Source organism: Aphelocoma coerulescens, chromosome 2 (assembly GCF_041296385.1).
Source record: "Aphelocoma coerulescens isolate FSJ_1873_10779 chromosome 2, UR_Acoe_1.0, whole genome shotgun sequence".
Classification (NCBI taxonomy): domain Eukaryota; kingdom Metazoa; phylum Chordata; class Aves; order Passeriformes; family Corvidae; genus Aphelocoma; species Aphelocoma coerulescens.
This window is the reverse complement of record NC_091015.1, coordinates 52,632,164-52,644,886: the sequence shown is the minus strand read 5'-3', so window position 1 is coordinate 52,644,886 and position 12,723 is coordinate 52,632,164.

Here is a 12,723-nt window from a genome sequence, read left to right as displayed (position 1 = left end):
AGTAAATGCAGTTTGGGAAATTATATAAATTATTTCCCTTTAAGAAAATGGGAAAAGGAGAGATACCATTGCCAGAGATCATTATGCATTTCTAACTGAGTTACCATCCATCTCTAAACCCATGAGACAGCCACAATGTTCTGGGACACACCTGTGTTCTACAGTGGCTCCGGATGTATTCTGTAAAGTAAATGACACTGCTGTGGAATTACATCAGTGGAACACTGCAAAAGTATGATACAAATTTTGCAATGCACTTTCAATGCTTTTTTGACTTGGCTGGTTTGTGCATTGGATAACTGAATTTCCCCTTCCTTTTTGGTCAGCTGTGAGAGGAGATTGTTGCTGCCTTCCTAAAGGTAAGGTAAGAAAGGAGATGGCCAAACTCCCAGTCCCCATGAGCCATAGACTCAGATTTTCCTATGGCAAAGAGAGAGAAGATGGATATCTCAGAGACTTGAGAGTTCTGGGAGTATTTCAGAGGGAAGGGACAACAGCTCCTCTCTTAGGATCACACACTTTGCTGGGGGAAAAAAAGAACAAATATGTAGCTGTTTCTCAGCACTCTTTGTGCCAGAAGCTTTGTTGGTTTGTTTCTTCACATAGTGAAGTTTCTTCAAATATTTGGACAAACTTTCACCCTTTATGTTCATTGCTGTTGATTAAAAGATGAAGTTGTGACCTGGGCCCCTTTGTTGCTAATAAATATATTGATTTCTGAGGACGAAAACATTTCCTTCATGTGAACATAGTCCTGCTGCATGAAGAAATGTCAGTCACATCAACAGTGTGAAAGTTCATTGGAAACTGTGACATCTCCAACTGTGAAGCTGTAGGAAAAATTCTAACATCTCCTACTCAGGAGAGAATGTTTGTTAAATAAATGGGTATTATAATAGCCAAGGACTTAAGCAGAGGAAAGGTCATTTCAAGAACTTGGTCTTCATAGCACTCTGGCCAGATGAATGGCTGAGAGTGTATTTTGGTTAGACTGGCTCAATTAAAGGGAAATCATAACAGCTGTTTAACAAAATACTGAGTTCCTGTAACTCCATTTTCATAGGAAAAACTACAGCTGAATGACAAAAAAAATCAGAGTCCTTGAATAAAATATCAATTTATCTGTGAAGACAGCTATAAACTTGGGTTGGATGCAGAGATAGATCAGGTGAGATTTGTGTGCTATAAAATTGCTGTATACAGGGAGTTTGTGCAGAGCTTGAGCTGTTCCTCTTTATACTAGTCAAGAAGTTGTTAACAAAAGATAGATGAGAGGGTAACTCATAAATCAACTGTTCCATCCTACAGTTTGTCTGATCTCTGTTACTAATTCTTTCACTAATTCTAACATAATGTTAGATGCATCTGGCAGAACTAGTCTAAAAGTGTTTCCTCTTTACAGTTGGTAGTAAAATTAAACTGAGCCAAACAAGCACTGGTTTTGGCTACTTTGCTGTTTATGACAGCAATATTTCCTAGAAAAACCAAGGTCCTTCTTTGGACAACTAATACAGCATGAAATTGAGGAAGAAGAAAACTTTTTTTAGCAGTGCACTTGTTGTACTGTGTCTCTTTCTCAGTGTGTATTTCTAACCTCATCTGTGAGCCAGCTATAATGTCTATATACATGTGCTGTGCATGCACACACACACATACACACACACACACACACACACACACACACACATCCAAACTATTGGTCTCCAAAAGTTTCAGTGATCTGCCTTGCAAGAAACTGTAAATAGTTTTGGTGTGTTGTATAGAAGCATCTGATGATTACTTGCTTCAGATCCTGACATCTCTGATCTGTAAAACATGTTTGTTTCTGCTGGGTTTCTCACTCAGGGAGCATCAGACTGCCTTTAAATTCTTTTCCTGGGTAAACACAGCCAGGTCAGATTTGTGTTACCCTTGAATTTCAGTGAAAGTGGGGCTGTGTGATATCAAACATGAATCTTCTCTCTCTTTGATGACTACCATGTTCAATACAAAAATTAATATTCACCTTACGTCTTTTGTAAGGATCACAAATTAATTAGTCAATGCATAATTCAGTGAATTAATTTTCAAGTTTTGAAAAACATGCATATTCTGCTGTACTGCCTTAGAGGTATATTTAGGCCTAGAAAATCTTCACTGGACAGATACAGTTATGAAAGCAGGTGTATTTCCTAACCTCAGGAGCAAACAAATGCAACCCAATAACAAAAATATCTAGTCTGGTTAATCTGATTTTACCCTTTTGGTCTTTTGTGCCCTACATCATTAAATTACATGTAGTTGTCTCCTCTTTGCAGCATTAAAAAAAAACCCACTGCAAAGTCAACAAACTGTTCATGTTTTTAGAATTATTTTCCAGGATTAACATGCAAATAATGAAAAGAAGGGCAAGCAAGCATAGATTTCCTGTCACTGTTTCAATTACATGAAATATTCAAAGATTATATGGGGACCTCAGTGATTAAAGTCATTTGGATAAATTATATAGTGTGCTACTGTTTGATCCGAGTAGTGTTCTTCTGTTCATGGTTTTTAGAGGAAAATATTAGGATTTCAGTTTTGTCCATTATATGTGCTGCATTTAAATTACGAGGGTTACCCTGGGAGAACTTCTGCCTTTGAACTTGCCAGCATAAAATAGAAGTATGTCTAGGGTAAACTTGAAGAGGACAGCAGAAGTACATACTTGTAGTATAATATGTAACAGTGATTATTTGATTGAATGTTTCAATTTCTTACACGGAGCTGCAGTGTAGCAACTGTGTTAAAGTGAAGGAGATGGAAATGGCTGGTATGGGACAAACTGTGAGGGAGGAGACAGTGAAGAACCACGCTCTCTGGTAGTTAGTGCAGTATTTGGATGGAAGACTACTACTAGGATGACCTATTTTTTTATCTCCCACTGCATGCTGGTTGGAAAGTCTACATGTCAATAATATTCTGAAAACTGCTTTATGTTAGTCCTATAATTGAACAAGTGTTTGTTTACTAACTTACTTCTTTTCTTTTCAAGGATAGTGTCCTTCCTGACTATGGTAGAATATCTGACAGGTCCTAGCACTAGAGAAATTGCTGTTGTAGGCTGTCCTGAAGTAAGAGCAGCCTTCCATATGGCAAACTACTCAACCCTCCTTCTTTTCACAAAATAACCCCACCAAACAAAAAAACTACCAAGAATGAGAAAGTACAAATCTCTCTGAAGCGATGCCCCTTTCTGAAGTCCTTGCAATTGTAACTTTTGTGATTGCATGCCGTATGTGACCATTTTTCCCTGTCAAACGGGACCCGTCCAACAATCTCATCCTGTTCACAGCACCTCTGTAGTAATTTTCAGCTTTTTGTAGCCTATTCTGTGTCAGTACAATGCACATCTCAAAGCACCAGCTCAGCTTGTGATTGCTTTTCAGACAGAGGTTCTATCAAAGTGAAATATGCAGTTTCCAGAAGGTAAACAAAGTAACATCAGTGGTTGTCTACTGGACACTTACATGGGCCTTTGTCCACACCAAGACCTATGCACTTTTCACATCAGCTCTGAATTGTGACTAGAAGCAACAAACCTGTGTTTGTGTAACTAAAATTACACAATATTAGATAAAGCATCCAAGCTGTTATTCCTCAAACCATCCCTCTTTTGAAATCCATTGAATACAAAATGACCCACCTTTGCAACTTTTGCATTGCCGACTTTCCATTACATACTCTGAAAGATGGAATTGCCTTTACAGTAACTCTACAAGCCAGAATGGTCTGATAAAATTGGATTGGAAGGTTACTTTGTGCAACTCAATGGCATTGCCTGGCCAGTCTCTGGTTTTCTGGTGAAAAAAAAAAAATTAAGAAGCAGCTTGTGTCTTCTGTTATACTACTCTTGGCATGCTCTGTCTGCAATCTACTGCAATGACACTTCTGGTTCATGCCTTCAGTTTCACAGCTGATGCACTCAACAAGGTTTTCACATGAAATGAAGTTAACTAATACTCAACCACTGCGCTGAACCACAACAGACACTGTGCCTTTGCTCTTTCTCAGCCTTGGAATACAAATTCTCATATTGTGTCATCTGTGGGGCTATATCTGGTCAGCAGTATTGGTTGATAACTTGAGGGCAGAAAGAAAGGATGGATAGCACTGTGGTATTTTCAAGCAACATTTGATGAGAACCCAGAGGGAGCTGAGGGAATTTTTATTGTTAATCTCCAAGTAGGAACAGAATTACTCAGGGAAACTCAGCCAGAAGAATGACAGTTGCTGAAGAATTTTTTTCAAGTCTTAGCAAAAAGTGTTAAATGAAGGTATCCAGACGTATAATGCAGCACCCAGAAAAGGTGACCTCCATGACAGACCACAGTCTTTTTTTAAAGCAGGACAGACTACACTTTTGGCAAAAATGTCAAAAAAAAAAGGTATTTAGCGACTGTAAATGAGCTGAGATGATACAGATTTTTCTGCTTCAACCTCACAATCCTTACCCCTAACTACTATTGAGTTTTTCTCCCTGTCTAAGTACAACTTTAAGGTCTATTTCTGGTCATTTGCTTCTTTCTTTGCATTCAGAAAAGAGACTGCAATGCTTCCTAGTTCATGCTTGGCTGCCGTGTGGAAATATCTTTGTTTCGCTGAGCTATTTTATCTGTATTCAAATCATTGTTTCAAAGCCTTTTTTCTCTTTGTTTATTGATCCTATTAGCATATATTTCTTTCCAGCTGAAAACCATCAAACAATTACTTTGTGGAGATTACTGTGCTACAGAAATGGTCTCCTTTCCTACTGAATTGTAATACACTATTTGTCCTTGGGTTTGAACCATTAGTCAGCTGGTAAATTGGAGTCCCTACAATTTACACTATTACTCACCAGGCAATAGTGTAATGGACATGGAGCTGGGTTCTATGGCCACTGATATAATTTTCAAGCTTCCCAACAGCTAGTAACTCAAACTTTCTTGAGAGGAGAAATAATTAATCTAGGTTGTAATTAAATACAATTTTCATTTAAAAAAATAACAGGTTGGTCCTCCCCCTCATAGACCTGTGAATAGAAGCCCGGGAGGGGATACAAATGCAGCACTTCTCCAACATTCCCATATCACATTTTGAAAAGCTTTTCAAGTGATGAACATCACATCAGGATTGTCAAATTCCCATCACACATGCATCACTTCCAGTTTATTCACAAGGAAATGAAAGCAGAAGAAGAGGTGATTTGTTCATGGATTCCCCAAAGGTGAATAAAAAAGGTGGGATTTCAAAGCCAGGTATGCTGGCTCTCTGTTCTCTCTCCCATCATGAAGACTGTTGTGGAAGCCAGTATATTCTTTCTACCACATTTTTCCCTTTTAAAGCTACCCATATTTTCACTTGCTGGGAACATGACTTGTGTTCAGGTCCTTTGATGGCTGATCGTGCACCAGAGAGAGGCCAAAAAGTTGAGTGGTATTTCAATAATGAGATATGTCTACTGCCTTATACTTATTGTATAATACTCTGGATGAGATACTCATGATTACATCTCATCCATCCTATATTTTTTAGCTTGGTTACTTTGACTGTCAAACTGGGTGACGGAATTAATTTGCACCCACTAAGCAATGATAGCTAAATCCCCCTGAGCAGTTCCTCAGAATGTTTCCACCTGATCTTGTAGGGTTTCTGTTTGTTGTTTTTGACTTTTACCTATATATCTCCACACTGCTCAAGATAGAGCTCTTTTGTTCTTTTTTGTATGGTTGAAGTACACCTAGAATGTCTGTGAACAGTGGTATTTTTATCACATAGGAGATCCACTAATTCTGCTTTTGCAGAAGTTTTATACAGAGCTCCCCTCATCTCCTCTCACTTTTTTCAAAGACTATACATTTCAACTCTGTATGAATTATATTTCCAACCTGCCTCTTTTTAAATATCCTTCTTGCTTCTCTATCCCATATTTCATTTGTTTTATTATGTTCTGTTCAGCAAGATATATTTCAGAAATATTGCTGAGAGTAAAATACAGCCAGATTAAAATCTAGTAGTAATATGCCTTATTGTTAAGTGGCTTGTGTAAAATATCAAGGGGTAAATCCCACAATCAGACCTATATTAACACAACTTTTTTCAAGACTAGCAACAAATTTTGCTCAGAGAAAGTGGTTTAACAGTGGTCAGGCTATTTCAAAATTATCTTTCTTTGCTTTCATATTTCCCCCAAAGGACTGACTTCTCTTCACGGTTTCATAACCAGACAGACAGCTAAGGGGGGGTTTTTTGTACAGTTTTGCTTGCTCTAATATTGCTCCTTCAGAAATACCCTTGTTTATCCCACTAAAACATCCTAAGACACTCAAGTCAGGAAAATGGATCAGCTTGGTGCTAGGGATGCCTGTTTCACATGGCTGTAATATCCTAACTAGCAAAACTCATGGAAAATAAAGGGGTTCTTTTCTACCACAAATTAATTATTTTTACATAGAAGTACAGTTTTCCCCATCATCTGTTGTGAACACATCTAAAAATATGTTTCTTACAGTTTATATTATAAAATATTGTCAGCAAGGTTCAAAATGCTTTACCTAACTTCTGCCAGCAGGAAGAATTCCTTCTTCTCCCCTTCCTCTTAACTGCTGAGGTGAGAGCTTTCCAGGAAACAAAAATGAAGAAACATTGTGTGGGATTCTGGACTGAGACATTTTCGTTTCTTTAAGTCAGCTGGTCCAGACCTCTACTAGGTACTGGTAGAAGACCTGAGGAAGTCATTTAGCAGGGTGAAACTCTGGAACACCAGGATTCAAGATAGGTTTTTATTCAAGATTGGAAATTCTACAGTTCTCACCAAGGCTCCCAAAATTGCTGCAGCAGGGATTAAGTGCTGACCAAGTTGAAATTGAAGCTTCTGGGTCTTTCAGACACAGTATTCTAGCACTACAAGCATTTCCAATCCTAGGCCATTCCATCTTACAGTGTGTCCCAGGTCAGTGACCATGAAGTCCAATGCATAGTCAAAAAAGCCAGGGAATCCTACTTTTGGTTTTCCTGAAGTCCACTGAATCCAGGATATCCTGGAAAAGCACTGGAGTATCACCCCAGCATTTTTTTTAAGTGAAATAAATTCTATTTCATAGTCACAAAAAGTAACGACAACAACAATCACTAGTGTTATCATTGGAGAGGACAGTTGGTAATAAATGATGGAGTCCCAATACCTATGACAACATACTAAGAGTGGTAGAATAAGAAAGGGCATAGGGTCAGTCCTGCACTTTTTTTTTTTTTTTCCAAAGAACTAGAATGCAACATATATTTTCAATAGCTATCCTATATTTTCTCAGGATATCACACAGTGCTTCCCATACAAGGTCTTTTCTGGTTGAGTTCTATCATCCTCTGTCATCCCAGTCGCTGTACATAGGATGTGGATCTATAATTTCACAACCATTTTTAATGCCAAAACCTGCCCAGAGTAGTTCAGTGAAGAAGCATGTGTTTCTGATCTGTTTGAAATTGGCTCGTAACACATTACAGTAATGTCCCTTCAAGAAATAGCTGGTGGAAGACTCCAATTCTTTGTTCTGCTTTGCGGCTCTTCTACTTTCTGACATGAAATTACTCAGGCAAGATGTTTCATTTGAATATCTATGGTATAAATTGCCAGTGTTGTTCTTCCCTAGCATTTGCTTGACAAATTAATTACCAATGCAGTTTTGTGCAGCCTGTGCATTTGCAAGGCTGTGTAAGGTAGCAGCTGAGGGTTCAGCTTGTATAAATTAATTATAGGTGCAATTGACCTTGTATGAAAGTGGCACATAGAAGATTCAGAGCCATTGTGTTTGGCTGTTGCTATGAAGCACCTGCTTTTCGTATTTCTGATTCAGTCAGTGTAATGAGCAGGATTTTATCTAGTAAGAGAGTGTGATATCTTACTCTGGGAAGCAGAAGAACTAGAGAAGGGATGTAATGCTGGAAGAGACTCTGCCTCAGGTGCCTCCATAACTTGATGCAGATGTGTAGAGACAGCTACAATCCACCTTTATTCCCATAGAGTGTTGGGTTAAATGGCATCCTGGAGATGTGAGGACTGGCCTAACTCAGCTGCTGTGGGAGAGGGCAGAGCTACATGGGGTTATACTAAGACTCCACTTGTGAGTGGCACTCACCAGTTGCTAGTACCTGTGAAGTCTCCTTAGCTCTTCTGATGTATCTGGCACACAGGAAGGAGTCCTTGGTCAATGAAAGTGAGAAAAGGAGAGGACGCAATGTAACGCAACATTGGCTTAAGTTTGGAGAGGCATCTTCTTAGCCAACACACAATTCTTAGATTGTCCAGATACTTCAATACTTTGCTGAATTAGAACTATCATTTGTCTACTTGTTTCTCAGGAAAAAAGTTTGGAAATTGCTACATAGATAGTTTACCTGCTGTTCTGTTTTTTTAGATTGGGAGAGGGGAAAGTTTTCAAGAAGGCTTTTTTCCCTGCAGCTTTCATCATCTTGTGTTTATTTCTCAACTGAAAGAATAATCTGTGAAATCAATTGGTTCCTGCAGGAATGATTGTGCACCTCGTGATGATTTCAGGTAGGGAATAAATGAAAGGATCAGACACTTCTGAAAGAATAAATAGGTTGGAAAATTTCAGATGTCCTTGGCAAAAGTACATATATGTCTTAGAAAAAAATGTTTTCTGAGTGTAGCACTGCCTTCTAAGTGTTACCCAGAGCAAGAATTACAAATACAGACATCAAAATTATAGCATGCATAAGCTTTTACAGTGAGACCTGAAGTGCTGAAGACTGCTGAGGCCAAGTGCCAGTGGCATACTCTGAAGATGATGTTTTATTAAAAACTTTGGAAAATTCTCTAAACTGGATGTGATTTCTAGGTACATCAGCATGAACTGGAGTAAGTTTCCTGGAGACAGTGGCATAGGTAGTTCATTGGTAGCGAGATGTGAAATGAGAAGCTCATCTTGCATGAATTAAAGAGCTCTGCACAGTTTTTCTTATTTTTCCCTCTCGATGTGAGGAAATTCTCACTCAGGCATTTGTCTTTTCTTTACATCTTCCTTCTGGCTTCCTTTTCCTGATCCAGTGAGCATGACCCCACTTTGACAGGTATGAAAATGTTTCTAGGTCTGTAATGGGGGGCTCTGGTTGGTGAAGCTGCAGAGAATCACCAGGGCTGGAGGTAAATTCTGGAAGCTAGTTCAAGCCCCTGCTTAAAACAGTTCAATCCCTCAACCTCTCTGGGCTGGTATTTGACCACTCTGACTATATTTTTTTTACTGTAAGTTTCCTAAGTTGCAGCTTCTGTCTATTGCTTTTCCTCTACCCAACGTGTAGCTGTGCAGTCTGATCATTTCTCTGCTTCCTCCCATCTGACGGTTGTAGACAAGGACTCCTCAAGTTTTCTCTTCTTAAGTCTGGACAAAATAGGCTCCTGACAGATATCCATCCCACCTACCCCAGTCTAGTCCAGGACTCTCCCTGTTTTAGATTATCATTAACTGATGCTAAAAATGCTGTGTGAGAGCTAGTAGTCTTTGTTTGTTTCAAAGACTGAGCCTAAAGATGGGAAACTTAATACTATATAATAGTCTCTGTTGACTATTGTATTAGAATGCCACTTTGGAGTAAGTAAATTTCCATTTACTTCGGACTATTTCCATTCAATATCATAGAAAGCAGCTAAAATTTTGCTGCTGAATTTAATGGGTCTAGAATTAAACATTCATATTACAGAAAGCTGATCTGAATGTGTTTTATATGTTTCTGAAAGGCTACCAGTGGGTGGCTTGAACTGGAACATTTTCAGATCTAATGATCAGATCATTTTCATTTGGATCAGGATATTAGGGCCAAAGTTTAGGTGCTAAGCAAATGTAAATGCTGTGAATTTTGGCATAGATGATGCTGGTTTGTCCTGATGTGCTACTGATTATTCATTATTCTCACAGAAGTGAATGGTTTGGGCAATTCATGGCTGTTAAATCACCATTGTATCTTCACAATGTGTGGAAAGCCAAAAACTTTGGGAATTCCAGGTTTTGTATAGAAAACCCACAAAAAACACCAGCTGTGCACTGCTGATTTGTAGCAACCCTTTTGAGTGAACTTCTGTCCAAACAACATGCAAGAAATCCTGGAAGAGTAGGCAAAGAAGGTTTGCCAAAGCTGGGCAAATTTGGACAAATGGTAAGTGGTTGTGGGTCAGTCTCTTAATCACCAGAGTTTGGATTGTGCTTCAAAATTAACTTGGAAATAAATGGGGGGGGTGATATTTCTTCTGGGCATGTAAATCTAGATTTTTGTATAAACTGCACATGGGGTTTGTTCAAGGGAAGAAATACTGTCTGATTTCCATATGAAAGACATCAGAGATAAGTAAGCCCTTCAAAATCAAGACATATTTTGTGCCCTACTCTCAAAATGCTAATTCATAAAAAAGAAATGAAAAGTTCAAGTAAATTACTTTGAGTGTTTGGAAGAAAGCTTTTCTTCTTCTTGTCCTTCTTTGAAGGTTTGTAGTTTCTGTGTCCAGATCTGGACCTGCATATTGTAAATACATTTGCAGGTATATACAGTAATACATACAATGCAGTAATGTGGTACTGTGGAGCAGTAGTAAGGATCCCAGAGTAAAAAATACCATCCTTATTCTCTGTATCCTGGCGTTTCACCATGTAATTTTTTAAGGGGGTTTCTTTTCTGAAAACTACATGGAGCACTACCACTGGACATTTTTAACCTTGTGGCCAGTTGCCAGTAATGATTAGTTATAGGCAAAGAAAAGGCTGGGAGGTTTTAGCATTTGGTAAGTGATGAGAGGATAGAAAATAGCATTGGTCTGTCAGGACAGAGACAGGAAATCATAGCCAGGACCAAATCTTAATGTTCTCAACTGCTCTTTATGTGAGACATCTTAATTACCCCCTTGCTTTCTGTGTGATGAATTAACTATACAGCCCACATCCTCCAGGAGAAGTCTGTGTGGTGACTAGGATGACTGCCCTCACTTACCTCCCTTTGAGTTGATGACAAGTCTCTTTGAAGCAATTTTGTAACACTGAGATTTTAGGTTTCATACCTGAAAGTGCCAATTTTGTATGGTCAGGAATAGAGTTAGGAATAGTGTGAGTTGGTGGTTACAACAGCAAGCCTGGCGCAAAACTGAAACCAAAAAGCTCCTTAGCAGTCATCCATGGGGCTTTTCTGTGGGAATTCTGAATTTGGGCAACAGCATCCAGAGAGACTGGTTCTAAGGGAAGTGCCTTGGGAGAAACCCTCCAGCAGGGTTCTTCCTGAGGAAGCCTATCGATGTAAGTGGCCTGAAATAAATCTTTGACCTCCTTACGAGTTTTGACCATCTCTAAAAGCCTGACCTAAATGGAAGTCAGTACTGCTGATAGCACACTGCAGAAGAGGCCACCTGTTTTGCACCATGTCTATCTTGAAGACTGGAAAGTGATGTGCTCTTAGGGGTGCAGGGGTACTAGTCTACTGTGCATGTATCTCAATTAGCTTAATGTTGCTCACTTTTAAAGATACTGCTTATTACCAAAAATAGTAACAGTGGTAATGAACAAAATGATAAATGTATAAAGTCCCTTTTTTCTTACAGTCATGATTTGCTGCCATCTGGATTTTGTCACCCGCAGCTTCTCACAAGAATCATGCTTTTAACACTAAGCTTGTCCTCAAAATGTTTTACCCTTGATGTGTTTAATTTAATTAAGGCTGTATCTGCAGTTCTGCCTTTACCTGTGCAATATTTTTCACAAAGATTTTTTTTGCTTCCTGCAACCATTCATAGCCTGAAACCATTCCTATGTGTTATCATCTGTGTAATTATATTTTATTTCTGAGGGTTAATGACTAACTATTTTAAAAAGTTGGAGTGCTTACTCATTTCTGAATTGGCTGCACCCAGTTTTGTTTCTCTTACTAAATTCTATGTAACAATTTTGAAATTATGGTTTCTGGCCGCAGTGAATGTAATGAATGTAAATACTTTGATACTTCCCCTTCAGAGTTCTTTGTTTTAGTTGGAGTGTATAGATGTTGTAAGTGTGGCAAAACCCCTATGGTTTTGTGTGTGTTTCTAGCTTAGTGTTTAACAAGGAGAGCTTAGTGTTTAACAAGGAGGTACACAAAACTATGAAGGTGCATATTTCACTGTAGAGAAGAGCTATTGAAGACTTTATTTTGATCTCAAATATTTCAGGAAAACAATTCCTCCTCACCTTCTCCATTTTTATTTTTGAGTTAGCTTTTGTTTAGTTAGCTAACCTGTCAAGCTAGTTTTGCATGAGAACGAAGAAATACACTAAAAGGATTGTCATCTCATTCTCCTAACATGGGAAACAATATATAACCACAAAAATTCAAGCAGCAAAGGGATCAAAAAGACAGAACAGAAAAAGATCTGTTATATGTTCTCACATTCATGGGCTTCTATTACTGTTCTTTTTCTCTAGTTCCCATGAACATTAATGTCAGGAGTAGGAGTTGGATGGATGGATAACACAGGCTATATTGCAGCACTATGGCAATTTTTTTTTCTAAAGTGGTACTTGAGAGGATGAGGCTGTTAAGGATATTCCTGTAAGGAAGATGTGTAGTGTTTATGACAGGAGAAAAAGGCTGTATTCTTTTTTTGTAGGCATCAATATCAAATAATTCATTTTATTTTTGAGCTAGTATAGCTAAGAATTAATGTTCTGGAGAAATCTTTGCTGTATTTGTTAT